We start from the raw sequence: 27,459 nt of genomic DNA on the forward strand, positions 1-27,459 counted from the left end.
TCAGCCAGCTACTTTTGTTAGCTACCTTGTGCATATGAATAAACTTTCTTCTTCCGTTAATCTGTTGTTTGTCTGTTTAATCCCCAGGCCCCAGTCACTGACCTCAGAGGGTAAAGGAAAAGGTTTTTCTTTCCCTACAGCCTCTTTCACCACCGAGGCCTGACCTGGCCGGAAATGGGGGTGGGGAGACGAGGGAGTGAGGGCGGGTGCTGGTACTGAGGACCTCCTCACCCCCCATCTGTCCCTCCTCCCCTTACGTGTGATATCATGCTCATCAAACTTCGAGTGGAAAGATCAAGATTGCTCATGATCCCGTTAGCAGACAAATGACAACTTTTCGTCAGGAAAAAAAGCAGTATCCTGTTGTGGAGCTGAGAAAAGACGTCCCAGTGAAGGAGAGAGGGGCCCCGTGGAGCAGGGACAGGATGCGTACTTCCGTGGGGCAGGGGCCTCATTGTGGTTTTGCGTAGCTACAGACATTGGAAACTTTTTAACTGCTGTTTTCTTCATTTATTGTATTAATTGAATTGAAAATGTCCTGCATAGGAAATAAAAGAGGGATTTGCTGTGGGCCACCACTGTGTCCAGACTTGTCAAGTTCTTGTTACTCAGGGAGAACCACGAGTCCATCGGCTCCGATGCCTGGGCCCCCAGGAACAGCAAGGGTCTGCAGTGGCAGGCCCTGGCAGTGACCCTGCACCCAGCAGCCCGGTCTTGCTGGACGGAGCCACGCTGAAATGACTTACAGCGCTTATCACTAGAGACTTTATTTTTAGATTACCAGTGTGAGGGACCATGCCTGTATTTTCATGTAGATGCCGAAAAATGTGGTTTCTGAATTTTGGGTAGCTCCTTTTAAATCAGGCCGGCTTTTCAGGGAGACACACTGCAGATTTGAAATGCAAAGTGTTCGACGTGGCTCTTTCACATCTCATGTGCTTGGAGCACATCTGTTGAGAATTACGTGGGCCCTGCTTTTGTGGAAATGAGTCCAAATTGCCTGTTTATCATGGGCAGAAAAATTAAAGAAATAGTGAGCCTGCTGTGCAGGGAACAGACTTGGTGTCTCAACTTTGAAATCATAGAAGACATCTTCTGCATTTGACTTTTGTCACTCTTTTAAGTTTACTGGTGCATCTAGTATGGCTCCGTATTGTTTGGTATTTGGCGTAGGTGTAACATTTTCTCCTCAAGAAATGGGGAAATGCAAAATGGTGAGCTTGCATTTTGATGGTTTGGAAGCACTGGTGGCTGCTTTACTGATTGAAAGTGTCAACCTAGCCTCTGGGTCATGGTTCCTTATGCTCTGTGATGATTGGGACCCTTTCCTTCCTGGGAAAAAATATCATATACTGGATAATATCCTATGATCAAATATGCTCAGCGTGGGAATGCCTAGGAGAATGTGAAAAGGCTGAGATCACCTCTCCCACCTGTTTTCAAACACTGACCCCCAGGTGGCTGCCCCTCCCTCCACCAGCCTGCAGTACTCTAGGGGGCGGGCTGTGGCTGGGGGCCCTGCAAGCCTCTCACTGAACCCTGGGGGTCCCACTCATATCTGGACCCTGGGAGGGTCTTGCCCAGAGCCTCTATGTCACAGGGCTTAAGACAGATGAGTGGAAACAACAAAAAGACAAACACCCCCAACCAAAAAGTGCACCATGGTCTTGAACAGACATTACCCCAGAGGAGGCGGGCAGATGGCCAACAGGCACCTGAAAAGTAGCTCAGCAAATGCAAATCAAAACCGCCACGAGCTACTGCTTCACACCCATGATGGTGGTTACAACACAAAATGCAAAGTAGCAAATGCTGGTGAGGACATGGAGAAATGAACCTTTGTTCACCGCTGGTGGGAATGTAAACGAGAGCAGCCACTTCTGGAAAACAGCCTGGCAGTTCCTCAAAAGTGAAGCACAGAATTACCGTATGATCCAGCAATTCTAAGCTTTTAGGTGTACCCATGAGAGAATCGAAAACAGGGACTTGAAGTGCCCATTTCAGCATTGTTGACAGTGATCCACCCAGAGGTCCACAGGAGGAGGCGTGGTTTAGCAAAAGGGGGCTTGTCCAAGCAGTGGAATATTATTCGGCTGTGAAAAGAGTAAAGCGCCGGCACGCCGTGTGGATGGACCTTAGAGCAGTGACCCAGACACAAGGGGCCACGGATTAGTGTGACTCCACTTACATGAAATGTCCCAACAGGAAAATCTGTGGAGGTAAAAGGTGTTAGTGATTTCCAGAGGCTGGGGGAGGAAAATAGTAATGGGTACAGGGTTTCATTTTGGGGTGGTGGAAATGTTTGGAACTAGATTGAGGTAGTGGTTGAATAGAAGGGGTATTTACACATCAGAGAAGAGCAAAGCTCCTTCCCTATCTTCGTCTGACTGAGGGTGGTGACGGGGGTGGTGTCAAGGGTGACAGTGTATGGCTTTGATGGATGAGCCAAGATTGGCCTCTCTCTGTCCCCCACCCCCGGTTTCACAGATGGAGAATTGTAAACTGAGATCTTGGAGGAGACACCTCATCCTCCCCAGGCCAGAGGGAGGCTGGAGTCGTAAAAGAAATGCATCTTGGCCTGCTCTTTGGGGGTATTTCTTGCGATGCCCAGGGACGCAGAGGTCCAGTGCCACGTTTCAGCCCCACGGCTTTGCATGCAGCCCAGCTCTCGGCAGGTTCGGCTGCAGTGAGTTTTGCGAGGCTGCTAGACGTCTTCCCAGCAGAATCCCCAGAGAGTTCTAAATTTCAGTCACACTCTCTAAATTTTCATTAAGAGCCTTCACCCGGAGAAAATGATGGATTAGATTTTATTGTTGGAAAGGAGCCAGATAAAATTAGATGCCTCTTAGTCCCCACCACCCACCCCTCACTCCTCTGCTCTGTTCTAAGGCCTTCACTTCTTTCTCAGTTCCCGGCAAGCAGGCGCCCGAGGGTGTTTATTCATTAAAGTCGGTGATGTGCCTGTGTCTCCTTTAAGCCTCTCTGCTTTTATTGCACGTGTGATTTTGCTTTTGCTCCAACTTTCAAGTTAGGACAGCTTTGGGCCCTGGGCTCTGCATCGGGTGTGTGTGTGTGGTTTTTCTTTTCTTTCTGAAGCTTGTTAGAATTTTCCAGTGGTAAGCTGGTAGAACTCTGTGTTGCACAAGAGAAATTAATCTGATTCCTTGTCTGTCTCTCCTTGTCTCTCTCAAGTTCTCGCTCTTCTTGGCAAAGTTAACTGGCTGTCCCTTCCCTCTAAATAAGAATTAAGAGTTTACCCCAGCCAGCCATTTTTAGCAAAGCCAGGTGCTGATAGGCGGCTATCTCCTGTCACCGTGTGTAGATGATGAATTTTAAAAACAGCTGTTATTTCTTACTGCATCAGGACAAGAAAGGAAGGATTACTGTGCGTGGAAACTGGGGCTTAGATCTGTTGGAGGAGTCGGCTAAGGCGGTCATTGGCTGCGGAGGGTGTGAGGGCTGCTGATGTCTGTGTTCTTTATGTGAGGGCTGGCAGTATCTTTAAATTAAATTCTGTGTGGAATTCAGCAGAGACCTTGAGCAAATTTCAGACAGCCTCACCCCGAGGTGTCACAGCATCTTAAATTCATCCCGTTTGAAGATCCGCGTTACAGAGGCAGGAGGGGCTGCTTGCAGCAAAGGAGACTGTGTGCCGCATTCAGACAGCGGGCGGCTTCTCCGGCACATCTGAAGTGCATGCTCCCCTGAGTTGAGAGGAATGTGCGGTCAGGGGCGCGCTGTGGTCAGATGACCTGGTCGTAAACGAGCTGACTTTCCCAGGGATAGAAATCTTCTCGATTTTCTCCACGCTGTTTTCTTCCCGCGGCACATCTTGGCAGTCGCTGTAGGCACATAGACACCCACTGAGAAGGCGTTCCTTCCACCCACTCCCTGAATTTTACTGTAGTCCCAAAGGGTGTCCCTTGGCAGCTGAAGGAGAGCTTAATGGGCAGTTTCATTGGTTTCTTGGTGCCATTGCCCAAATACCTTGGAAATTTTGGGAGCCGGGGACACGAGTGAAGCCCCAGAGGCAGAGGCCCTGGACTGAGGAACTCGGAAAATGCCCTGTGGTCTGCCCGCCTGCCCCGTGGGCTTGGGCTGAGACACTGGAGCCCGTCTGGTTATGATGGACATTCCTCTTTTCCTTTTGACTTTAAAGAGAAGTAAGTTTTTATTTCCTTGTTTCACAATAAAGCTGGCTGAGCTGGTTCGCTTTTTGGGGATTGGTCAAAGAGACTAAATCGCATGTCCTTGTCTGACTCTTCCTTTGCTTCAGCCCTGGCTGGGCTGAGGCAGCAGGGGCAGCAGCCACAGGTGCAGATGGATCAGCCAAGAAGGCCTTGACCTTTCCCACAAGTGGGAAGGTGTCATAGGTCTCCACGGTCAAAGCCAGGACTCACTTGTATCCATTGATGGTAGAATGGGGTGCTGATGCAACAGCTGGGTGACCCACCAATCTGCAGACATGTGCCGGCAACACTTCAGGCACCCTCCAGGAAGCAGGAACACAGAGTTTCCACCATGATGTCAAGGGCTCCCAGGTTGCAGATGCTGCCATTGTCAAGTACCTGCTGGATGAGCAGCCTGAAGGAGAGTGGAGAGATGCTCAGCAGTGTGGCTTCGCTGCCTCCCGTCTTCATCAGCTGCACATCACTCAGGATTTCAGTGGTGCCCTGGAGATCTTAGTGGTGATGCGTAGAGACTGGGAGAAGGAGATCTTCTTGGGCCCCAGGCCAGTGTTCTGGGCTGGCACAATGACCTCACATGGGGCAATGGCACCTGCATGGGCGGCAGCTGGCACCTTATTGGCCAGCAGCATGTCCCTGATCTCAGTGTGGTTCCCATTGGTGAACACAAAGCCCACATCCTCCCAGATATGAGACAACAGTCTCTCCAGAGGTTGGAGAGACTGCTGAGCTGTTTTCCAGATTCCCTGGATGGCTTTGTGCATCGTGGTATTCCTGCCCATCAGCCCCACAGCCTTCTCAGGAGGGACAGGCATGTCTGCTGCCTCTGCTTGGAGCCCACAGCACCTGCTCCCACAGTGCAGCATTCTGGTCATCTAGAAGTTGGATGATTTTAAGGAAGTAGTTGGACTCCCAGGTTGCCCTATCTTCCCTGGAAATCTTGGCGGGGATGCATCAGGGATTGACACGCAGGGTTTAGGGCTGAGTCACATGCATGAGGTGCCCGGCGAGAGCCGTGGTGGCCATTGCGACAGTTCCCTGACATCCGCTCCGTCACTACCTGCGGGGCCAGTGGTGGCCATGTGCTGCCTTGTTTGGTTGTTGGTTGACTTGCTCCCCATCCACTGTCCCGCGTGGCAGGCACATTAGGAGGAGCCTGGCACAAAGCAGTGAGCAGGGACTACCTGCCTCCCGGAGTCACACTGCCGGCATGGTGCCACTGTGCCCCGGAAATGCAGCTGATCTGGACTGAGGCACTGAGTCTGAGACATACACTCGGTGACAAGACTCAGCACAAAAAATGATAAATTAATAAACTTTTTATTCACGTGGTGGAATGGTAATGTTTTAGATGTCAGTTGAAATGAAATGTATTATTAAGATGAATTTCATCTGTTTCCTTTTCCTTTTAGAATGTGCGTAGCTAGTAGAAAATTTAAAATTAAATCTGTGGTTCACATGATCACACAACATGAGCACACACATGTGTGCACACACACACGAGCACGTGCTCACACAGCCACACACGTGCGCACACAGGTGCAGCCTTGCGCCGACCCCGGGCCCAGGGCCCCCAGGGCCCAAGCCTTCCTTCTTCACATGCCTTTTAGGGGCCTTGCTTGGCCCACAGTCAGGACGGGCTGGCTTCCAGCTGATGCCTGGGCGGCGGAGGCCTCCCATCTCCAGGAAGGGCAGGGAAGTGGCAGGTTTGCAGCCTCACAGGAAAAATGAACCTGTCCCCTGTCCCGATGGTCGGAGTCCGTCACGGGTCCTGAGAACCCTGCCCTCCGAGTGTTGAGCCGGTGTGGGAACCAGCGCACACCTTCCTGCTCGGGAGCCTCCTCTTTCGGGTGGTGACCACGGAAAGGGTGCGAGTCACGCCAGCCCCTCTCCACCTCCGACCCCTCTGCTGCCACTTTCCCACGAATCGGAACAAGTGGGCTTTTACCAGGCTCTTTTCCTTTTTGAAACTGAGGTGAGGTGCACATACCATAGAATTAACCATTTTAAATTCAGCAAGTCGGTGGCATTTGGCACATTTACAGTGCTATTCAACCACCTCCAGCATCCGATTCCAAAATATTTTCATCATTCCAAAAAGAAACTGCATACCCCTTCGCGTCGGTCCCCCTCCCCCCACTCCCCACTGCCGCCATTCTCTTTCTCTCTGTGGAGTTGACTGTTCTCGGCAGTTCGTGTAAGTGGAGCCAGCGGCGCGCTGCGTGGTCTCGTGTGTCTGGCTTCTCTCACTCAGCAGCGTGTGTTCAGGGTTCGCTGTGTTGTAGCAGGTGTCTGTGCTTCACTTCCTTTTAAAAAATTCTCGTCCCCCTCTTCCCCTTTGGCAAACATCAGTTTGTTTTCTGGATCTATGTGTCCGTTTCCATTTTATTTTGTTTTTTTAGATTCCACATATAAGTGAAACCAAATGGTGTCTGTCTTTCTCTTAGCATGTCACTGTATGTCACTTAGCATAATACTCTTCAGGTCCACCCGTGTTGTCACAAATGATAAGATGGCATTCTTTTTTGTTGCTGAATAATGTTCCAGTGTGTGTGTGTGTGTGTGTGTGTGTGTACCATATCTTCTCTACCCATTCATCTACGGATGGACATCTATCGTGCTTCCATACCTTGGCTGTAATTAGTTATGCTGTAATGAACATAGGGGTGCATATATTGAATTAGTGTTTTTGTTTTCTTTGGATACTCAGAAGTGGGGTTGCTGGGTCATATGGTAGTTCTATTTTTAACTTTTTGAGGATTCTCCATACTGTTTTCCATAGTGGCCGCACCAGTCTGCAATCACCAACAGAGTAAGTTTTCTCCACATCCTTGTCAACACTTGTTTGTTGATTTTTTGATAGCCTTTCTGACAGGTGTGAGGCACTATCTCATTGTGGTCTTCTTTTTTTCATGCAAGGAATTTTATGTATCGTGCAAAGAGAGGGTTATCTGGCTCCCCAGAAGCTTCTGGGCTTCATTAAGACTGTTCATTCCACAACTGTAGTTCTGGTTCTTTTTTTTCTTTTTTATAATCTTTATTGATTTAGAGAGAGGGAGGGAGGGAGGAAAGGAGAGAAAGAGAGAGGAGGAGAGAGAGAGGCATTGATTTTTGCTGTTTCACTTATTTACACTTTCATTGGTTACTTATTGTATGTGCCCTGACTGGGGATTGAACCCCCAACCTTGGCTTTAGTGGGACAATGTTCTAACCAACTGAGCTATCTGGCCAGAGATCCAGTTCTTTTTAGAGATTAACGGGTTCAAAGGCCCACGATTATGGGCACGGAGGAGGGCTACACACCTTTTGGCTCCAGTTAAATCCCTGGTGTCTGAGGTGTGTGAGGACTGTGGCTGTTGGCTTCCTGGTCCTGCCACAGCCCTGAAGTAACTGGTTTAGGTGTGTAAGGTGTCTGTCTCTGTGAGTCAGGGGCAGGGGGAGACAGCTCCGTTCCCTGGGGTCTTAATTTGCATTTCCCTGATGACAAGTGATGTTGAGCATCTTTTCATATGTTATTTGTATGTCCTTTTTGGAAAAATGTCTATTCAGGTCTTCTGCTTATTTTTAAATGGAATAGTTTGGGTTTTTAGAAAAATGTTACCCACTCCTTTTTATGGCTTAATAACTCTCCAGTGTGCAGATGAGCACATTTTATTCACCAGTTCTGTTCGTCAGGGACACTGGTCGCCTCTGCCTTTGGGGGGCCATGCCGCTGTGACGGGGGGAATGAGATATTATCGAAATACCTGCCTTCACTTCTTTAAGGTCTGTGCCCAGGAGTGGGAGACCAGCTTCTTTTTCCTTCAAGAGGGACCCTGACTCTTCTACAATTCCCCTTTAGTCCTTTCCAGGGAGCCTCGATTTTTGCCTCCAGACCCTACCACACTGGACCCCACCTGGGCTGCCAACGTTCCAGTGCAGCGTTTCAGAGCTGTCCCCAGGCCAGGTGCATTAATGTGATATGAGTGACATGCCTAGGGCTCAGGGGACAGAAACCAAGTCTTCTTCAAGTGCAGAATTAGTCATTTGCCCCCAAGAGGACTTTATAAAGGTAGATTTACATGTCCAAGACTTTCATGATCAGATGGATTTAGAATTCACTTTTCAGGCCCCAGGCTGAGAGCAGGGAGAGGACCTGTGTGGGGCCTGGTGCATGAGGCCTGATCTTCCACCTGAAAGAGGTTGGTGCTCGGTATCCTGGGGGCGGGGCCAGGCCCATCCTTATAGGGTGTCAATTGGGGTGTGCAGTGTGGGGATAGGGGAGTGGGGGTGGGGGGAGGGTAAGAGAACAAGCAGAGAAACAGAAGGGCTTGCATGAGACACAGTGTGAGAGGGGAAGGTCTTGGAGGGGTCGGATGCGGGAGGCCTGGCAGGGATGCGCAGGCTGAGGGGGGGCCCTCTGTCTCTCTCTGGGCCACGGCTGCCTGGCGTCCAACCGCAGCAGCACTTAGTACATTCACCATGAGCTTTTTGGCCTATTCATTTACTTTTGTATTTTTATTGAATTGACTGGGGTGACATTGGCTAGTACAATTATGCAGGTTTCAGATGTACACTTCTATAAGACATCACCTGCATAGTACATTCACAGTTTGTGCAGCCACCACTGACATCTACTTCCAGAACATTTCATCCTCCAAATGAAACCCCACATTCCTTAGCACTCACTCCCCATTCCCTGTCCCCCCACCCCAGTCACCTCTAATCCACTTCCTGTCACTGTGGAGTTGCCTGCTCCAGGGGCCTCACATAAGAGGAACCATGTAGGATTTGTCCTTGTGTGTCTGGCTTATTTTTCTGAGCCCAATGTCCTCCAGGTTCATCTATGCCTCAGCCTGAGTAGGAGTTTCCTTCCTTTTTACAGCTGAATAATATTCCCCTGTCTGGCCGGCCGCACTGTGTTTATCTGGGCACTTGGGGGGTTTCCGCCTCTGGCTATTGTGATGCGGTTCCTGCTGCAGGAACTTTGTGTAAGAGTCTCATGTGGACATGAGTTTGCGTGTTCCCCGGGTGTCCCCAGGAGCAGAGGTGCTGGGCCATGTGGCGATTCCGTGTTTAACTTTCCAAGGAGCCCCTTCTGTGAATGCGGGCGACCTGTCCTTGGGATACAAAGAGGCCTCACCACGTGGTGCGTGTCTCCAGTTGCCCGCTTCAGGGGGTGGGGCTTCAGGGGGTGGGGCGGCGGCGCTCAGAGGGCAATTCCAGGCAGAGCGTCTGCAGGAAGGACCGCAGGCGGAGTTGCACAATCGCGCGCAGTCTGGGGCGGGGGCGTCACGTTATCCACCTGTGGATTAAAACAGTGTTCATGGACCTTGACAGAAGATGACTGTGGAATGATAAAATACATATATCTGGGTTTTGACCCAGTTCCTAACTGGCACCCACTCCTAACACCCTGGGCATCGCGTGGTGATGACTATCTCTTGTGAGCCAATGAGATGGAGGGGGCAGAGCTCCTAGGCTTGGTTTGTGGGGGGGCGGGGAGCTTGATGGCCAGAAAGACCAAGGTGTGATTGGAGGGTTGGGATTTTCAGCCCCACCCTCGACCCTCCCAAATCCCATGAGGGACTGGAGACAGAGCTAATCACCAGTGACTTAATCAGCCTGTGTAACGGAACCTCCATAAAAACCCTAAGTGAAGGGCTGGGGAGACTTAGGACCGGTGAGCACATGAGGTGCTGGGAGGCAGCGCTCCCAGAGAGGACACGGCACTCCCACCCTTCCCACACCTTCCCACACCTTCCCCCTGCACCTGCGGTCTGCTGTTCCCCCCGTGTGTCCTTATGATAGGTCAGTAAGCGGAAGTGAAGCGTTTCCCCTTCTAGCACATCATGGGACCAGAGGAGAGGTTGTAGGGACCCTGTTTTATAGCTGGCCCGTCAGAAGCACAGGCGATTTGACTGGGGCCTGAGGTGGGGGCGGCCTTGGCTCAGCCCTCAGCTTGTGGGGTCTGGTTAATGTCGGGCAATTAATGTCAGAACTGAGTTAAAATACCAGGACACCCAGCTGGTATCTAGAGAGTTGGGAATTGGTTGGTGTCCAGAGAAAACCCACACGTTCAGTATCAGGAGGGCTGTGAGTAAACTCAGCTCACTGCCTTCCCTTTTCTGACTCAGTGAGGTTCTAGGTGGGGAGGCGAGGAAGGCCCAGAGACTGGAACGTAGATCAGGCGGAGGAATGTGAGCCCAGCGTGGAGTCACAGGCGAGGCCTGCCCTTCCTATGTGGGCCTCCCAGTGTCCGCTTCAGGGGTGTGTTTCCCTCTGCTGAGGCGGGACAATGGGAGGACGTTTTATTAGGAAGAATTTTTAGCGGGAAGGAGAATTCTGCCTAGCTGCCTGTGGTCCGGCTTGTGCTCTGTCTGTGGCCTTCAGGCCTGGCCGCATCTGGAGGCTGAGGCCCGGGAACCATCGCTGCTGACTCGGCGCATTTCAGATAAGCAGGAAGTTCCTGAGAGGAAAGCCACAAGCTTTATTTTTATTTAATTCCAGCCATTCTGTGGTTTTTGGAGATGGCCTTTAAAGATTTGGTTTTGATTTTTATCTCAAAGAGAATGCAGAAAAGCCTATGGGTCGGGCTCCAGAGAAAATACAGACAAAGAAGAGAAGAAGTAAGTTTGTATCACACCAGGCAGCTGCCTGGGGCCAGGCAACAGGCTGAGCCTGGGGAACCAGGGGCTCATTCCCTCAGGAGGAGCTGAGCTTGGCCTGCCGGCACTTGCCCAGGACCTTGCTACCAGAATCCAACCTGGCCACTGCAGGGATAGTTCTCAGGGGCAGTCAGGCTGCACTGGTGGTCAGGTGTTAGGGGTGGATCCTTTTGTTGGCACCGTGGGCCGTGAAAGCACCGAGTCCTCATCCCTGCTCTGGCCCCAGGGAGGTGATGGTGTCTCAGGGGTGCTGTTCAATACCATGGAGAGTCAGCTGGAATACGGAGAAACCGCTTCCTAGAAAACACTGTGAGAAGCACCCGTGTTGGCCAAGTGGGGTGGCTGGGGAGAGAGGGAGGTCATTCTGGGCAAGAGAGTGGATAGTTCCACCCCCCCCCCCCCCCAGCCCCCTGGTTCTCTGTCCTCTGGGAGTGGGTTACTTGCCCTGACTGCAGACAAGCACTGACCTTGGCTTGACCGTCCAGCCACCGATTCTCTGTGTGCAGACTAGTCACCCAGGGGTCTTTCCTCTGGGTCAGGATGCCTGACTGGATTCTGAGGTGAATTTCCATGCCAAGGGGAGGCGTCACTAAAACTTGTGGGAGAAACCAAAGTAAAGCCAGTATAGAAGTTAGTCTGTGTTAGCCCTGGCTAGTGTAGCTCAGTGGATTGAGCGTGGGCCTGCGAACCACACAATCACAGTTCGATTCCCAGTCAGGGCACATGCCTGGGTTGCAGGCCAGTTCCTAGTTCCTGGCAGGGGACGCATAAGAGGCAACCATACATCGATATTTCTCTCCCTCTGTCCTTCCCTTCCCCTCTAAAGATAAATAAATAAAATCTTTAAAAAAATAAGAAGTTAGTATGTGTTGTAGGGTCTCTGGTGGAGGAGCGAAGCTGTGGCAAGTCAGCAAGTCAGCACTCCCTGAGCCCACCGAGTGGGCACTCGGGCATGTCTGCTGTGTGTCACAGGCTCTGGGGGAACGGGCCAACCTGGTGGGCCTGTTCCCTTCCCTCTGGGCCAGCTCCCTAAATGCAGGGGGTTCTCTCACAACCAGAGTGCAATGGACGTTAACACTGATTCAGTTCTATACAGGCTCCAATCTGCACTTCATCACCTTTGAATTTCTGTCTCTGTCCCAATTATGACACACTTCCTGTCAGCTTTATTCCCAAGTATTTTATCTTCTGATTTCCATTGTTGACGGCGGATTCTCTACCATTCCACCCTCCCACTACTTATTTTGTATTGATGTCAAGGCTCTTGAGTTCTGTGTTAATTTTGTACAGTTTGCTTATTGTGTCTCTTTCCCTCCACCGATTCTGTGGGGTTGTGCTTGCTGTCTAACACGGCAGTCATGTGTGGCCCCTCACCTTTATGTGTACGTAAAAGAAACAGGAATGAATCCAAGCACTTGATTCCTCAGTCACATTAGTCCCATTTTTGTGTTTTAAAATTGGTTTCTTTATGTCTTTTACTAACCCATATGCAATGACTTGTCTTCTGGTTCGTTGAGGCAACAGGTAAGGCAGCATTCGCCACAATCCTGCCCGTCAAAGTGGCCGTGAACTCTCCGGCACCGCATTCGTCTGAAGGGCGGTCCCGACGAAGGCGACGGGTTTGCCCTCGCACCCACCGTGTAGTATTTCAGGACAGCCAGCCTAACCTTCCACTTAACGCTGTTCTTCGCTTATGCTCACACCACTGTGGCGAGTGGTGTGAGACTCCTTTTCTTAGCGCCACCAAGAAGTCTCACCGTGAGGTGAAGAGTGGGCTCCTTTTGAATGTTGTAGTTGGACACGTGCCCATCTGCCTGCGGCTGGCCAGCAGAGATCAGTCTTAGCTGACCGGGGGATTCCTTCCTCATCTCGGTCTTGGCCTTTACATGTTTCTGTTGTAGCCGAGGGTTCAGCCTTGAGAGTGATGGTCTTCCCCATAAGGGTGGTCATGAAAATTGCATCTTGGTGGTGGTTCCACCACAGATGGCAGATCGGAAAAGCACATAAGCCCACTTTTAATGCTCAGCAGCTGCATGTGACTGGCGGGGACATGGAGGATATGGGATGTCTCCATCGTCAGGAGTTTAACAGGACAGCGTTTTTGTAGAGGTCCCAGGGGCAGCGTGTAGCCTCTGCACGTAGACAGTTTCACTCCTTTTCTGGTCTGATGATTTCCGGTCTGATTCAGTGGCCGATGCCTCTGGACAGTGAGGGGTGGCAGTGGGGGCAGCAGGTGGGCTTGCCTTGCTCTTGGTGTTAGGGGAGATGACACCACAGCTCCTCGTTCAGTGGGTATGGGTTTAGGAAATGCACATATATTTTATTATGTTGAGACTATATCTATCAACTCCTATTTTCCTTACTTTTAATATGCTTATCAGAAATGGACATTAGACTTTTGTCAAAGGCTTTTTCTGCAACAATGGAGAGAAACCATACGATTTTTCTCCTTTGATCTGTTCATATACTGAATTTTATTAACGGATTTCCTAATAGCAAAGCAACCTTGGAATCTTGTGTCTTGTTTTCCCTCTATGGGGAGAGGCTTTGGTAGGAACTGGGAGGGCTGGGGCAGGGGACTGCGGTCAAGTGTGTGTGTGTGTTGGGGGGATAGAGGGTGTGTGGGTTAGACATGAGGGGCGGGAGGACACAGGTGGGGGCTTGCAGATGAGCCTCCCCAGCTCTGAGAGGGTTGTTGCTGCTTCTGGGCCCCAAGAGCCACCAGGGCTTGGGGGTGCCCCTGAGCTGGGCAGGCACCAGGGGGCGCTGCAGCCCGCAGGTTGGGTGGGGCCTGGGCTGTAATTAGTAGGTGCACGTCCTCTGGAACCCCATCCTGTACCCCTTCCCAGCCTGTCCTCCCACCACCCTAAACAGCACCAGAGCCAGGTGCTGCTCAGGTGGGGTCGGCACAGTCCTGGCAGCAGTGTGCCCCAGTTGTTGCAGGTGAGAAGTTCACCCAGGGAACACCTGTGCAGTGCTGTGAGGTTGCGGGCTTGTTTCAGACCTGGTTGTGCACTCCCGTGGGTTTCTGCAGCTATTTATTTCCAAGCGGCAGACACAGGCTTCCTGACTTGCTTCAGTGTCTCCTGAATTGAGGAGAAACTGAGTGAACACGGGCGTGAATTCAAGGAACTCCATGCTAACAGATGTAGGGAAAGTCTCCCCCAAAAGATGACAGGCTGAGTAAGGGGTCCTTGGGCAAGGTCAGTGTGAGCAGGGAGCTTTGGGCAGAGGCCTGATAGGGAATGAGGTAAATGTTGTTGGGGTGCCACAAGGAGGTGGGGGAACAAGGTGAGGCAAGGCTGGAGTCCCTCTAAATGGCCCTGGGGACCACAGGGCTGGCAGGGCAGCAGCAGCTGAGGTTGGGGATGTGCTTTGTGGTGGGGTCGGTGGCAACTGCTGGGGACGGTGGTGGGGCGAGGGAGGTACTGGAGAAGCAGAGGTGTCAGGTGTTTGGATATGAGGCGGAGGGGTCACTGAGCAGTTGGATGTGCCCAGCAGGGTGGGAGCTGCCTGGGGGTGCTTTGGCCGGCTATTCCCCCAGCGCACATGGGCTCAGCCTGGCTTGGCCATCTGGGAGGCTGGTTCAGAACCCAGCTAGGTTCTAGGTACATAGGTTCCCCTATTGTGACACTCTTTGGGTGGGTGCTGTGTTCTTCCACCCAGAAGGTTGCTGCTGCAGACCCCAGGCATCTGCGGGAGCCGAGTGGGGGGGCCCTGACTTGATTGTCAGAGGACTGCCAAGTGGAGCATGGATTCACCCCCTGGGGGGCCTGTGGGGCCCCAACCTTCATCAGTCTGTACCCCCAGGGAGCCATCAACTGCTTCTTCCCAGTGGTGACCACACAGCAGCTGTTGGGCCGACACCAGCCACCCTCCTGTTTTGGAGGCGTCCTGATAGGACAGAGACCGCAGACAGGCATCTCTGAGCAGAAAACCAGCTCTGGAGAGGGCTCAGCAAGGCCCTTGCGGCAGAGTCCTCCTCCCACATCCATCTGGGACAACGTCATCTAGGAGAGAGGATGTTTGAGTCCCAGTCAGAAACAGCCAGGAAGGAGGCAGCTTCCTTTTCTGCATGTGTACGCCAGACCAGAAGACGCTGAAGGAAGACTCGCATCTGTGTGGTTTTTGTTATCTTTATCTTTGTCTTTTCTTGCTGTCAAAAGCTCACTTTACCTTGAAGATGCAATGAGTGGTCCCACCTGTGCAGGTTTGCCAGGGGCAACAGCACCCGCACCCTCCTTCCCCTGAGCTCTCTCCACCCAGAACCCCATGGTTCCTGCTCCCTTTGTCCTGAGGCCCAGGTCGGATCTGCTCCCGTGAAGGTGGTGTGGGCTGCCCCTCTAAACTTGAAACGAATGTCTGCCACTTTCTTTCTGATCTCATCTGTTGCTTCAGTGCCAGGCTCAGATGTAATTGCTCTTAATTTCCTGTTTTTTCCAACTTCTCCATGCTATCGATACTGCCTTGATAATTAAAAAAATCATAATACAATAGAATTCAGAAAATGAATAAATATATTCACAGCAACGCCTAGGGCAAGATGGCTCGGTTGGTAGGTGCAAAGCATGTTGAGGGTAGGAGGTGCAGTCTGGAAGGGGAGACACAGTCTGTGCTGCCTGCAGTGCCTTAGGAATATGACAGAATGACCCAGCTGGAACTACTGGCTCATGTGCCTGTCCTGCCCCACTCTGGCAGGTTACCACTGGGGACAAGGTGAGATGGACAGCAGAGTGGAAATATCCCTGGGGACTTGAACATGTCCCTCTAAGAAGTTGAGAGAACAGACAGAACAAAGTAAGCAAAGATAGAAAATCAGGATGTCATTCTTAATAAACTGAATTTTATTTATATTTATAAATATTTATAATTTAGAAATGTAAGTTTATAAACATGCATATCATTGTTTAATAGGTTGTTATTCCAGAGATTCAACAATACCATTTCATATCAAAAACTGATCAGTACAGACTTCTGGTCAAGAGGGTGGTGTAGGTAAACGTGGTACTTACCTCCTCCCACATCCACATCCAAATTACAACTCTAGAACAAGTATCATTCAGAACCACCTGAAATTGGGCTGAATGGAAGTCCTACAACTAGGGAACTAAAGAAGAAGCCTCATCGAGACTGGTAGGAGGGGCAGAGAATGGGCTGGTCCCACATCCATGCGTGGCAGATAAAAGTTGGGAGGGTTTTCTTGGCTGCTGAGATACCCTGAGAAGTGAGGAGAAAGGGGCCTCAGCTCTATACCAGGCCCCACAGCCCAGGATCCAGGGCTAGGAAGAGAAGTCCTCATAACTTCTGGCCATAAAAACCAGTGGTGATTGAGGCTGAGGGAGACAGAGGGTTTCTGAAGTCCCAGGTAGCTCCTCTTCAAGGGCCCATGCATAGACTTACTCGGACTCATTCCCCATGAACTCCAGCACTGGGATAGTGGCTTGAAGGGCAGCAGGGACATATGGGGAGGAGCTGAATTGTTTGGCATCAAGGTGAGAGCTGGTGGGCAGCTCCCAGACAGAAGTGCTGGCAGAGGTCATTGTTCTTTTGATGAGTCCTCTCCCCACAGAGCTGGCAGGTGGGCACCGTACCTGAGACTTCATCAATCTGACTAACATTGTTTACCTTGCCCTGGTGATTCCCTAAGGCTCTGCCCCACCCAACTTTCAGACCACCCAAACTGTTTGCAGTGGCTTTTCCATACAAACGGCCTGTTTTGGACCATGCTTCCGATTTTTCTAAAATGTCTCAAATAAGCACCATCTGGCCTCTACATGCCCTGTACCCCTCACTAAGTGGTTCCAGGTTGGGCACTAGCAGCAGCTGGCTGTGGTTCATAGTTGGCCTTGCCTGGGCACCTCCAAGCCCAGCGCTAGTAGCAGCCATCTGAGGATTGCTTTGTCGCTCATGCCAGGTGGCCCTGGGCAAAACACAGGCAGCGGCTGACCTTAGCCTGCACCTTCTGGAAGGCCCCAGAGCCAGCACACCCAGCGAACAGCTTCAGACCACATAGAAGCACCTCTGCCCAACCACCTCCACAAGTGACACACTCCTCAAGGGGCACTCTCAGTGAACACCAGAACCTGGATGAATTAAGTCCTGCTCTGTGGGGTGGACCCCACACAGCTGATCCTCCACAGTGGTCAGAGGTTGGTGGTTGGTAGCTGCAACCAGTTCTTCCAGCTGATTGCTCTGGGGGCAAATACCGCCCACTGACACGCCAACAGCAATCAAGGCTCAAGTAGAAGAGGGAGTGTACACAGCCCAGATAGGGTTGGAATGGTGCATCTTGAGTGTCCAGCTTGGAAGATTGGGGAGGCTGTGTTACTGGACTCTACAGAACACCTACTATAATACATTAGGCCACTGTACCAAGCCTGGCAGACAGCAGCTCTACCTAATATATAGAAACAAACACAGAGAGGCTGCCAAGATGAGACAACAAACATGTCCCAAATGAAAGAACAGAACAAAACTCAAGAAGAAGAACTAAACAAATTAGAGACAAGTAACCTAATAGATGCAGAGTTCAAATCACCAGTTATAAGGATGCTCAATAAACTTAATGGGAACTTCAACAGCATAAAAAAGGACCAGTCAGAAATGAAGGATACACCAACAGAAATGAAGAGTAATTTGCAGGGAATCAACAGTAGAGTAAATTGCCTGGCTGGTGTAGCTCAGTGGATTGAGTGCGGGCCTATGAAGCAAAGGATCACGGTTCGATTCCCAGTCAGGGCACATGCCTAGGTTGCAGGCCAGTTCCCAGTGGGGGACACATGAGAGGCAACCACACATTGATATTTCCCTCCATCCTTCCCTTTCCCTCTCTCTGAAAATAAATAAATAAAATATTTTAAAAAACCAGTAGAGTAAATTAAGCCTAGAATCAAACGAGTGATTTGGAATATAAGGCAGCAGACAAGCATTGAATCAGAATAGCAAAAAAAAAAAAAAAAAAAAAAGAATCCAAAAAATAGTGTAAGCAGCCTCTGGGATAACTTCAAGTGTAACAATGTTCATATCATGGTGGCACTGGAAGGTGAGGGGAGAGAGCAAGAGATTAAAAACCTAAAAAAATAAAAATAAAAATAAAAAAAAACCTACTTGACAACTTCCAGCCAAATGGAGGGTAGGTAGACACACTGTACCTCCTTGCACAACCAAAATCAAGGACAACAAAAATTTAGAAACAAAAAAACAACCAGAACTGACAGAAAACTGAACTGTATGGAAGTCTGACAACCATTCATTCAGACCGGTAAGAGGGGTGGAGTCGGTGGCTGGTGGAGAGGGGTCACAGTAGGAAAAAGAGGTGGCTGGTGGACCCAGGTGCACAGGTTGTGGTTGGAAGACCCCAGGCATGAGGAGGAAACAAGCAGACCCAGTGAGGCGCACAAGGTGGCCAGCAGACCTTGGTCACACATTTGCATGAAGATAAACCAGGTGAAAATGGGCAGTGAGACAGACCGCACAACCCAGGGCCCCAGCGCCAGAAAATAAAGCCTAAAAGCACTGACTGAAAACACCTGTGGGGGTTGAGGTGCTGGCAGAGACTCCCAGCCTCACAGGAGTTTGTTGGAGAGACCCACAGGTCCTAGAATGTACACAAACCCACCCACCCAGCAACCAGCCCCAGAAGGGCCCAATTTGCTTGTGGGAAGCAGCAGAAGTAACTGATATCTGGCAGAGAGGGGAGCAAGCACCACTGTTCCCTCTGGGACCCCACCCCCACATACAGTGTTACAACCCAGCAACATGGGTTGCCTCGCCCTGGTGAACACCCAAGGCTCTATCCCTCTGTATGTAACAGGTGCGACCAGACCAAAAAAAAAATGGCTTAAATGGAAGAACAGATCAAAGCCCCAGAGCCAATACATCTAAGTGACTAAGAGACAGCCAACCTATCAGATGCACAGTTCAAAGCACTGGTAGATCAGAATGCTCACAAAATTGGTTGAATTTGGTTGTAAATTAGATGAAAAAATGAAGGCTACAGTAAGTGAAATGAAGAAAAATGCGCAGTGAACCAATAGTGATGGAAAGAAAACTGGGATTCAAATCAATGGAGTGGACCAGAAAGAAGAAAGAAACAACCAAACAGAAAAGAAGAAAGAAACAAAAATTCAAAAAATGAAGAGAGGCTTAGGAACACCCAGGACACCTTAAGAGTTTCAACATCTGAATTATAGGGGTACCAGAGGGGAAGAGGAAAAGCAACAAGTGGAACAGTTATTTGAATAAATAATGAAGGAGAACTTTCCCAAACTGGCTAAGGAAATAGACTTTCAGGAAGCTGAGGAAGCTCAGAGAGTCCCAAAGAAGTTGGACCCTAGGAGGAACACACCAAGGCACATCATAATTACATTACCCAAGATTAAAATGAAGGAGAGAATTCTAGAAGCAGCAAGAGATAAGGGGACAGTCACCTACAAAGGCGTTCCCATCAGACTGTCAGCAGATTTCTCAAAAGAGACGTTACAGGCAAGAAGGGGCTGGAAAGAAGTATTCCAAGTCATGAAAGACAAGGATCTACATCCAAGGTTGCTCTATCCAGCAAAGCTTTCATTTAGAATGGAAGGGCAGATAAAGTGCTTCTCAGATAAGGTCAAATGAAAGGAGTTCATCATCACCAAGCTCTTATTATATGAAATGTTAAAGGGACTTATCTAAGAAAAAGAAGATAAAAAATATGAACCATGAAAGGACAACAAACTCACAGTTATTAACAACCACACCTAAAACAAAAGCAAACTAAGTGGACAGCTAGATCAGGAGTAGAGCCATAGAAATGGAGATTACATGGAGGGTTAGCAACAGGGGAGTGGGAGGAGGAGAAGGGGGGGAAAAAGTATAGAGAATAAGTAGCATAGATGGTAGGTAGAAAATAGGGGGAGGGTAAGAATAGTATGGGAAATGTAGGAGCTAAAGAACTTATGACACATGGACATGAACTAAAGGGGGGAATGTGGATGGGAGGGGGTGTGCAGGGTGGAGGGGAATGAAGGGGGAAAATAGGACAACTGAAATGGCATAATCAATAAAATATTTTAATTTTTTTATTTTTTTAAAATATTTTTATTCATTCATTTTTAGAGAGAAGGGAGGGGAAGGAGAAAGAGTGGGAGAGAAACATCAATGTGTGGTTGCCTCTCATGTGTCCCCCACTGGGGACCTGGCCTGCAACCCAGGCATGTGCCCTGACTTGGAATCGAACTAGCGACCCTTTGCTTCACAGGCCTGTGCCCAATCCAATGAGCTATACCAGCCAGGGCTAAAATATACTTTTAAAAAAGAAAAGAAAAAAAAAACCTATTTGAAAAAATAATGACAGGAAACTTCCCTACATTGGTGAAGAAAAGTCATCCAAATCCAGAAGAACAAAGAGTCCCAAACAAGGTGAATCCAAAGAGACCCACACCAAGACACCTCAGAATTAAGGGGCCAAATGTTAAAGACAATCTTTTTAATTATTATTTTAAAATATATTCTGCCCTGGCTGGTGTAGCTCAGTGGATTGAGCACGGGCCTTCAAACCACACGGTTGCAGTTTGATTCCCAGTCAGGGCACATGCCTGGCTTACGGGCTGGTTCCCAGCGGGAGACTCATGGGAGGCAACCATACATTGATACTTCTCTCACTCTCTCCTTCCCTTCCCCTCTAAAGATAAATAAAAATTAAAAAAATATATATATTCTATTGGTTATGCTATTACAATTGTCCTTTTTTTCCCTTTTATTCCCCTCCACCCTGCATCCCTCCTCCCACCAGCATTCCTCCCACCTTATTTCATGTCTATGGGTTGTACATATAAGTTCTTTGGCTTCTCCATTTCCTATAATATTCTTAATCCTCCCCTGTCTATTTTGTCCCTACCATTCATTCTTCTTATTCCCTGTACTTTTTCCCATTCTCTCCCCACCCTCTCCTCCACTGATAACCCTCCATGTGATCTGCATTTCCATGACTGTGTTTCTGCTCTGGTTGTTTGCTTAGTGTGTTTTTATTTTAGGTTCAGTTGTTGATAGTTGTGAGTTTGTTGTCATTTTACTGTTCCTAGTTTTGACCATATTCTTTTTCTTAGATAAGTCCCTTTATCGTTTTATATAATAAGGGCTTGGTGATGATGAACTCCTTTAACTTGATCTTATCTGAGAAGCACTTTATCTGTCCATTCTAAATGATAGTTTTGCTGGGCAGAGTATCTTGGATTAGGGCCTTTTATGACTTGGAATACTTCTTTCCAGTCCCTTCTTGCCTGTAAGTTTTTTTTTTTGAGAAATCAGCTGACAGTCTGTTGGGAACTCCCTTATAGGTAACTGTCCCCTTATTTCTTGCTGCTTCTAAGATTCTCTCCTTATTATTAATCTTGGGTAATGTAATTATGATGTGCCTTGCTGTGTGCTTCCTTGGGTCCCACTTTTTTGGACTCTCTGAGCTTCCTGGACTTCCTGGAAGTCTATTTCTTTTGCCAGATTGGGGAAGTTCTCCTTCATTATTATTTCAGATAAGTTTTCCATTTCTTGCTACTCCTTATCTTCTGCTGGCACCCCTATGATTCAGACATTGTAATGTTTAAAGATGTCCTGGAGGTTCCTAAGCCTGTCCTCATTTTTTTGAATTCTTGATTCTTCAGTCTGTTCTGGTTGAATGTTTATTTCTTCCTTCTGGCCCAAACCATTGATTTGAGTCCTGCATTCCTTCTCCTGACTGTTGATTCCCTGTACAGTTTTCTTTATTTCACTTTGTATAGCCTTCACTTCTTCGTCTATTTTGTGATCATACGCAACCATTTCTGTGAGCATCCTGATTACCAGTGTTTTGAATTCAGCATCTGATAGATTGGCTATCTTTGAATTGCTTAGTTTTATTTTCTGAGCTTTGATCTGTTCTTTCATTTGGGCCATATTTTTTCTCAGCACACCTGCTATGTAGTAAGGGATAGCTTTAGGTGTTCCCCAGGGTGGGGCAACTCACATCGCTGGGTTGCAGCACTGTACGTGGGGGAGCGGTCTGAGAGGGAACAATGCCATTTGCTCAGCTCTCCTTGGCTTTCAGTCACTTCCTCCACTACCCACAAGCAAATTGGGCCCTTCTGGGGCTGATTCCTGGGTGGGTGGGTTTGTGTATGTTCTATGACCCTATGGGTCTCTCCAGTGAATCCTCCTATGAGGCTGAAAGTTTCTCCCTCTGCCACAACCCCCACAGATTTTTTCAGTCGGAGGTTTTGAGGCTTTATGTCCCTGCACTGGAACCTTGGGTTGCATGGTCTATCTTTCTCCCCAGTTGTTCCTCCGGGTTTATCTGCATGCAGATGTGGGACCACCGGGTCCACCAGCTGCTGCCTCACCCACTGTGGTCCTCCAGCTGCCACCTTGCTGCACTTTCTCTCCACTTGGCTGCTCATCTCCGCCCCTCCTACAAATCTGGATGAATGTTTCTTCTTTAACTGCTTGGTTGTAGGACTTCCATACAGTTCAATTTTCTGTCAGTTCTGGTTATTTTTTGTTTTTAAATTTGTTGTTGTATTTCTTTTGGTTGTGTGAGGAAGAAAAGTATATCTATGCATGCCTACATCTTGGCTGGAAGTCATACAGAGAGAATCTTAAAAGCGGCAAGAAAAAAAAGCAGTTAGTTACCTACAAGGGAGCTCCAATAAGACTGTCAGCTGATTTCTCAAAAGAAACCTTGCAGGCAAGAAGGGAATGGCAAGAAACATTCAAAGGGATGAAAAGCAAGAACCTAAAACCAAGATTACTCTATTCAGCAAAACTATAATTTAGATTGAAGGATGGAAAAAGAGCTTCAGAAAACAAAAAGGTAAAGCAGTTCATCATCACCAAACCAGTACTATATGAAATGTTAAAGAGTCTTATTTAAGAAGAAAAAAGAAGCCCTGGCTGGTGTAGCTCAGTGGATTGAGTGTGGGTCTGCGAACCACACAATTGCGGTTCGATTCCCAGTCAGGGCACATGCCTGGGTTGCAGGCCAGTTACCAGCAGGGGACTCACGAGAGGCAACCATACATTGATATTTCTCTCCTTCTCTCCTTCCCTTCCCCTCTAAAGATAAATAAATAAAATCTTTAAAAAAAAAGAAGAAAAAGGGAAAAAAGACCAAAAATATGAATGATAAAATGGCAATAAATACATATACATCAATAATTGAATCTAAAAGACAAAATGAACGAACAAGCAGAACAGAAACAGACTCATGGATACAGAGACGATCTTGACAGTTGCCAGATGGGAGGGGATTGGAGGGGTGGGTGAAAAAGGTGAAGGGATTAAGAAGTACAAATTTGTTGTTACAAAATAGTCATGGGGAATTAAAGTAGAGCATAGGAAATGTAGTCAGTACTATTCTAACAACTGTGTATGGTGTCAGATGGGTGCAAGATGTATTGGGATGGTAAATTAGTAAGTTATGTAACATCTAATCGCTGGGGTATACACCTGAAACTAATATAATAATGCGTGTTAACTGTCATTGAAAAATAAAGAAAGGATTAAAAAAAGAAAAATTAGTCAGTGAAGTTTATTTATGAGCCCATGCCAAAAAAGTATTTTATAACGGTCAGAACCATATGGCCCTGCTGGTGTAGCTCAGTGGATTGAGCATGGTCTGTGAACTAAAGGGTTGCTGGTTCAATTCCCAGTCAGGGCACATGCAGGCCAGGTCCTCAGTGTGAGAGACAACCACACGTTGATATGTCTCTCCCTGCCTTTCTTCTCCTCTTCCCTGTCTCTAAAAATAAAGAAACAAAATCTTTTCAAAATGATGCATAAATTAAAAAATAATTTATGATAAAAATGCTTAGAGAATTGGGAATGGCATGTCACTAACTTGAAGTAGGCGTGTCAAAAAAATTGACCTCCTGACGTCACAGGCAATGGTGGAAACTGAGCTCGCTTTGCTGCAAGACTAAGAACAGGCCAGGCGCTGACTCTCATGGTTTCTGTGAATGTCGTCTTGGAGGCTGTCAGCCCTACTTTGCTGCCACTCTTATACATCAACAGGCCTCACAAGGGACACAGTGAAAACCACAGGTCAACAAAGTAGATAACAGATAAAATGGGTAATTTCCACAGAGACACAAATGACCAAAACTGACTTGAGAGGAAACAGACAATGTGAATAGACCTGTAAGGAATAAAGAGATTAAATTAGTAATTTAGAAATTTAACACAGAGGAAAGCCCAGGACCAGGAAGCTTCACTGTGATTCTGTTAAAGGCTTGAGGAATGTCAGGCCATGAGCTGGGACAGCGGCTCCTTTGGGCAGGGGAGAGGGTGCTCCAGGAAAAGCTCTGTCCCCGAGTGCTGCCCTTGGGGGCGGGGTGGTAGTCCCTGGTGAGGCCATGGTCTGACCCTGGTCATGGGCCTTCTGGCTGAGGCTCCAGGGGACATCCTGCATGAAGCACAGGCCTGGTCAAGGTCTTGCTTTCACAAGGACTAAAATATTTGCAAAAATGTCAAAATGTTGGAATGATGATGAAGAGGCAGCCTGGCCAGATCCCTTCAGCCTAAACCAGCCAGTCAAGTGGGCTCTGGGATCTGGCACCAGCCTCTCTCGCCTCTCGCTGTCATGGGTGATGGTCCCCTTAAATCATGCCGACACAGTGATGCCCCTCTGAGGGTCTCCCAAACCAAGAGCCCTTACTCGGAATGAGCCTGGATCTGGGGAGACCACTCTGGGGACTGCAGCCTCTTCTCACCTGGCCTCTGAGGCCCCAGGGGGTGGGGAGTTGTCATCTGCAGGCCCTACTCAGTAGTAGACCAAGGGACGCAGGGGGCTGTTCCTCGGCCATGGGCCACTGTGCCCTGGGGGGTGGTGGCCCTCATGTGACACTCTGGGACGTGGCGCTCACCTGCCATTCTCTTCCACCTGGGGTGATGGCCACCCTGGTATTCCTGGACTGTTCCCTCCTGCCCCTACCCCAGTTCCCCAGAACAAAGGGGCCAGTTCCCAGCCCACTGCTGTGTGGCCAAATGATACTACCATCCTCCCAGTCACCTGGATGTGCACCTGTGAGTTTGAAAGGCCACTCAGGTGGTTGCATGCACCTCAGACCCATGGGTGGGAAACCCCGGCTGGGGATGCCTATCGGGATGACCTTGCGAATACAAGGGAAGACGGTGGATGGGGAAAGTTTGGAGTCAGAGGCCCCTTTGCTGGACATGCTGTGTGGGTGGTCCCAAAATGGACATAATGGGGGGAGCAGGGTTTGGGGGATAGGCCCGGGGTGTGTCTGTGTGCTCACAGGTCGTGTGTGCCCATGCAGGGTTGGGCATTGCCTCCACATGGGCAGCCGGGCACATCAGAGGGGCCCCAGTCTCATGGACCCTCTGGGCTCACAGGTTGCATGGGCTGCATGGTGCCCCAAAGGATACATCCCTCAGAACCTGTGCACAGGACCTTGTTTGGAAATATGGTCTTTGCGGATGGAATTAAGTTAAGGGTGAGGGGTTGGGTATGGACTGGGACCCTCAAGGCCTTAGCACTCACCTGGCTGTGCCCTCCTGTCCTGATGAGGAAACAGACCCACAGGGGACCAGAGACATGCGGAGGCTTCTCTCTATTCCCTCCTCAAAATAATCAAGGTGTCTTGCTCACCACGAAACACAAGTGTCTTCCGCTGAGTTTGGTGGGATTTGACAAATCCATCGCTAACGATCCCCTGCACCTGTCCCGTCACCCTGAAGGTTCCGCCTGTGCCACCAGCGAGCCCTGCGAGCCACCATAGGTTACACCTGCCAGTTCTGAAACCGTGTGAAAATGGGGCCAGGCAGTCTGTCTCCTTCACTGCGTGTGATGCCCTTGCACCCCATCCACGCTACCCAGATGCTCTTGTCTCACCCCATTGCTCTGGCAAGGGCCCGCCTCGTGCTGAACAGCAGCAGCGAGAGCGGAGGGCCCCGTCCCACTCCTGGTCTCCGGGGAAGCAGTCAGCCTTCCCCCCTCAGGTGTGATGACAGCTGTGGGGTTTTGTGGGCGCCCTTTGTTGGGTTAGGGAAGTTCCCTTCCATTCCTAGTTTACAGAGAGGGCTTCTTTAAAAATTATAAATTGGTGTTGAATTTTGTCTGTGTTTTCTGTATCTATTGATATGATCACATGGCTTTTCTTATTTAGTCCTTTAATTGGTTTTGAAACTTTGAACTAGCCTTGCATTCCTGGGTGAAGCTCACTTGGTTGTGATGTATACTTATTTGTATATGTTGCTGATTCATTTACTAAGGTTCTGTTGAGGATTTTTTTTTGTCTGTGCTCATGAGAGATGTCATCTACTTGTGCTGTTTTTCCTGGCTGCAGCCTTGGGCCAGTGCTGGCTGGACAAAATGGGTTGGGAAGTGCGCCCTCCTTTTCTCCTCTCTGGAAGCCTTTGGGTAGAATTGGTGCGATTTTTTCTTTACATGTTCGATAGCACCAGTAAAACCGCCTGGGCCTGGACATCTCTGTTACATTTTTAGCGGCAGATTCAATATCTTTAATAGTTCTGGGACTACTCAGTATCTACGACAATTTAGGTGAGTGTGGCTGTTTGCGGTTTTTGAGGAATGGCTCCATTTCCTCTAAGTTATCAAAGGTGCCCTGAGAGGCCAGCCAGCACGGAGCTGGCTCCGGTGCAAGAGAGAGTCTTGACGGGGCTGCGAGGAGCAGCTGAACCTCCAGGGATGGCAGGAGGAGTCACAGGAGGCCTGGGGAGGTGGGGGCGCTCCCATTAGGCCCACACCATGGTGGGGGAGTGGGTGTCCTGTGACCACCATCGCACACTGGCACAAACCGGGTAGCCCAAACCAGCAGTGACTAGTTTTCTCCCAGTTCGGAGCCAGAAGTCTGAGATCAAGAAGCCCAGGGCTGTGCTCCCTCCACAGGCGCTAAGGGAGGCCCCATCTGGACTCTCCCAGCTTCTAGCAGCTTCAGGCATCTTTGGGCTGTGGCTGCGTCACTCCAAACCCTGCCCCTGTCTTCAGGTGGCTTCTTCTCTGGGTCTGTGTCTCTCTTCTTTGGTCTCTTCTAAAGACACATGTCGTTGGATTTAGGACCTGTCCTGGTAAGCCAGGATAATTTTTTTTTGAGGTGGGAGAAAAATGTTTTATTAAAATTAGGTTCCACTAATTGATTTCAATTTGGGTTCTTTTTAAATAAAAATTTCCATCACTACATACAAAGTAAAAAAAGAATTATTGACATTTTTAAATTTAGGAAGCGTTATTTTGAGTCTTTTTAAAAAATCTATTTTATTGATTATGCCATTACAGTTGTCCCGTTTTCCCCCTTCACTCCCCTCCACCCTGCACACCCCCTCCCATCCACATTCCCCCCTTTAGTTCATGTCCATGTGTCATAAGTTCTTTAGCTCCTACATTTCCCATACTATTCTTACCCTCCCCCTATTTTCTACCTACCATCTATGCTACTTATTCTCTATACTTTTTCCCTCCTTCTCCTCCTCCCACTCCCCTGTTGCTAACCCTCCATGTGATCTCCATTTCTATGGCCCTGCTCCTGATCTAGCTGTCCACTTAGTTTGCTTTTGTTTTAGGTGTGGTTGTTAATAACTGTGAGTTTGAAGTCCTTTCACTGTTCATATTTTTCATCTTCTTGTTCTTATATAAGTCC

General features: G+C 49.0%; 1 pseudogene; it reads right to left on the reverse strand.

Moving 5' to 3' along the window:
• Positions 1 to 4,184: 4,184 nt before the first annotated feature.
• Positions 4,185 to 5,213, reverse strand: LOC118978812 (60S acidic ribosomal protein P0-like; annotated as a pseudogene).
• Between the last annotated feature and the right edge of the window lie 22,246 nt (positions 5,214 to 27,459).

Source organism: Sturnira hondurensis, unplaced genomic scaffold (assembly GCF_014824575.4).
Source record: "Sturnira hondurensis isolate 20B ecotype Veracruz unplaced genomic scaffold, ASM1482457v3 Scaffold0022179, whole genome shotgun sequence".
Lineage (NCBI taxonomy): Eukaryota > Metazoa > Chordata > Mammalia > Chiroptera > Phyllostomidae > Sturnira > Sturnira hondurensis.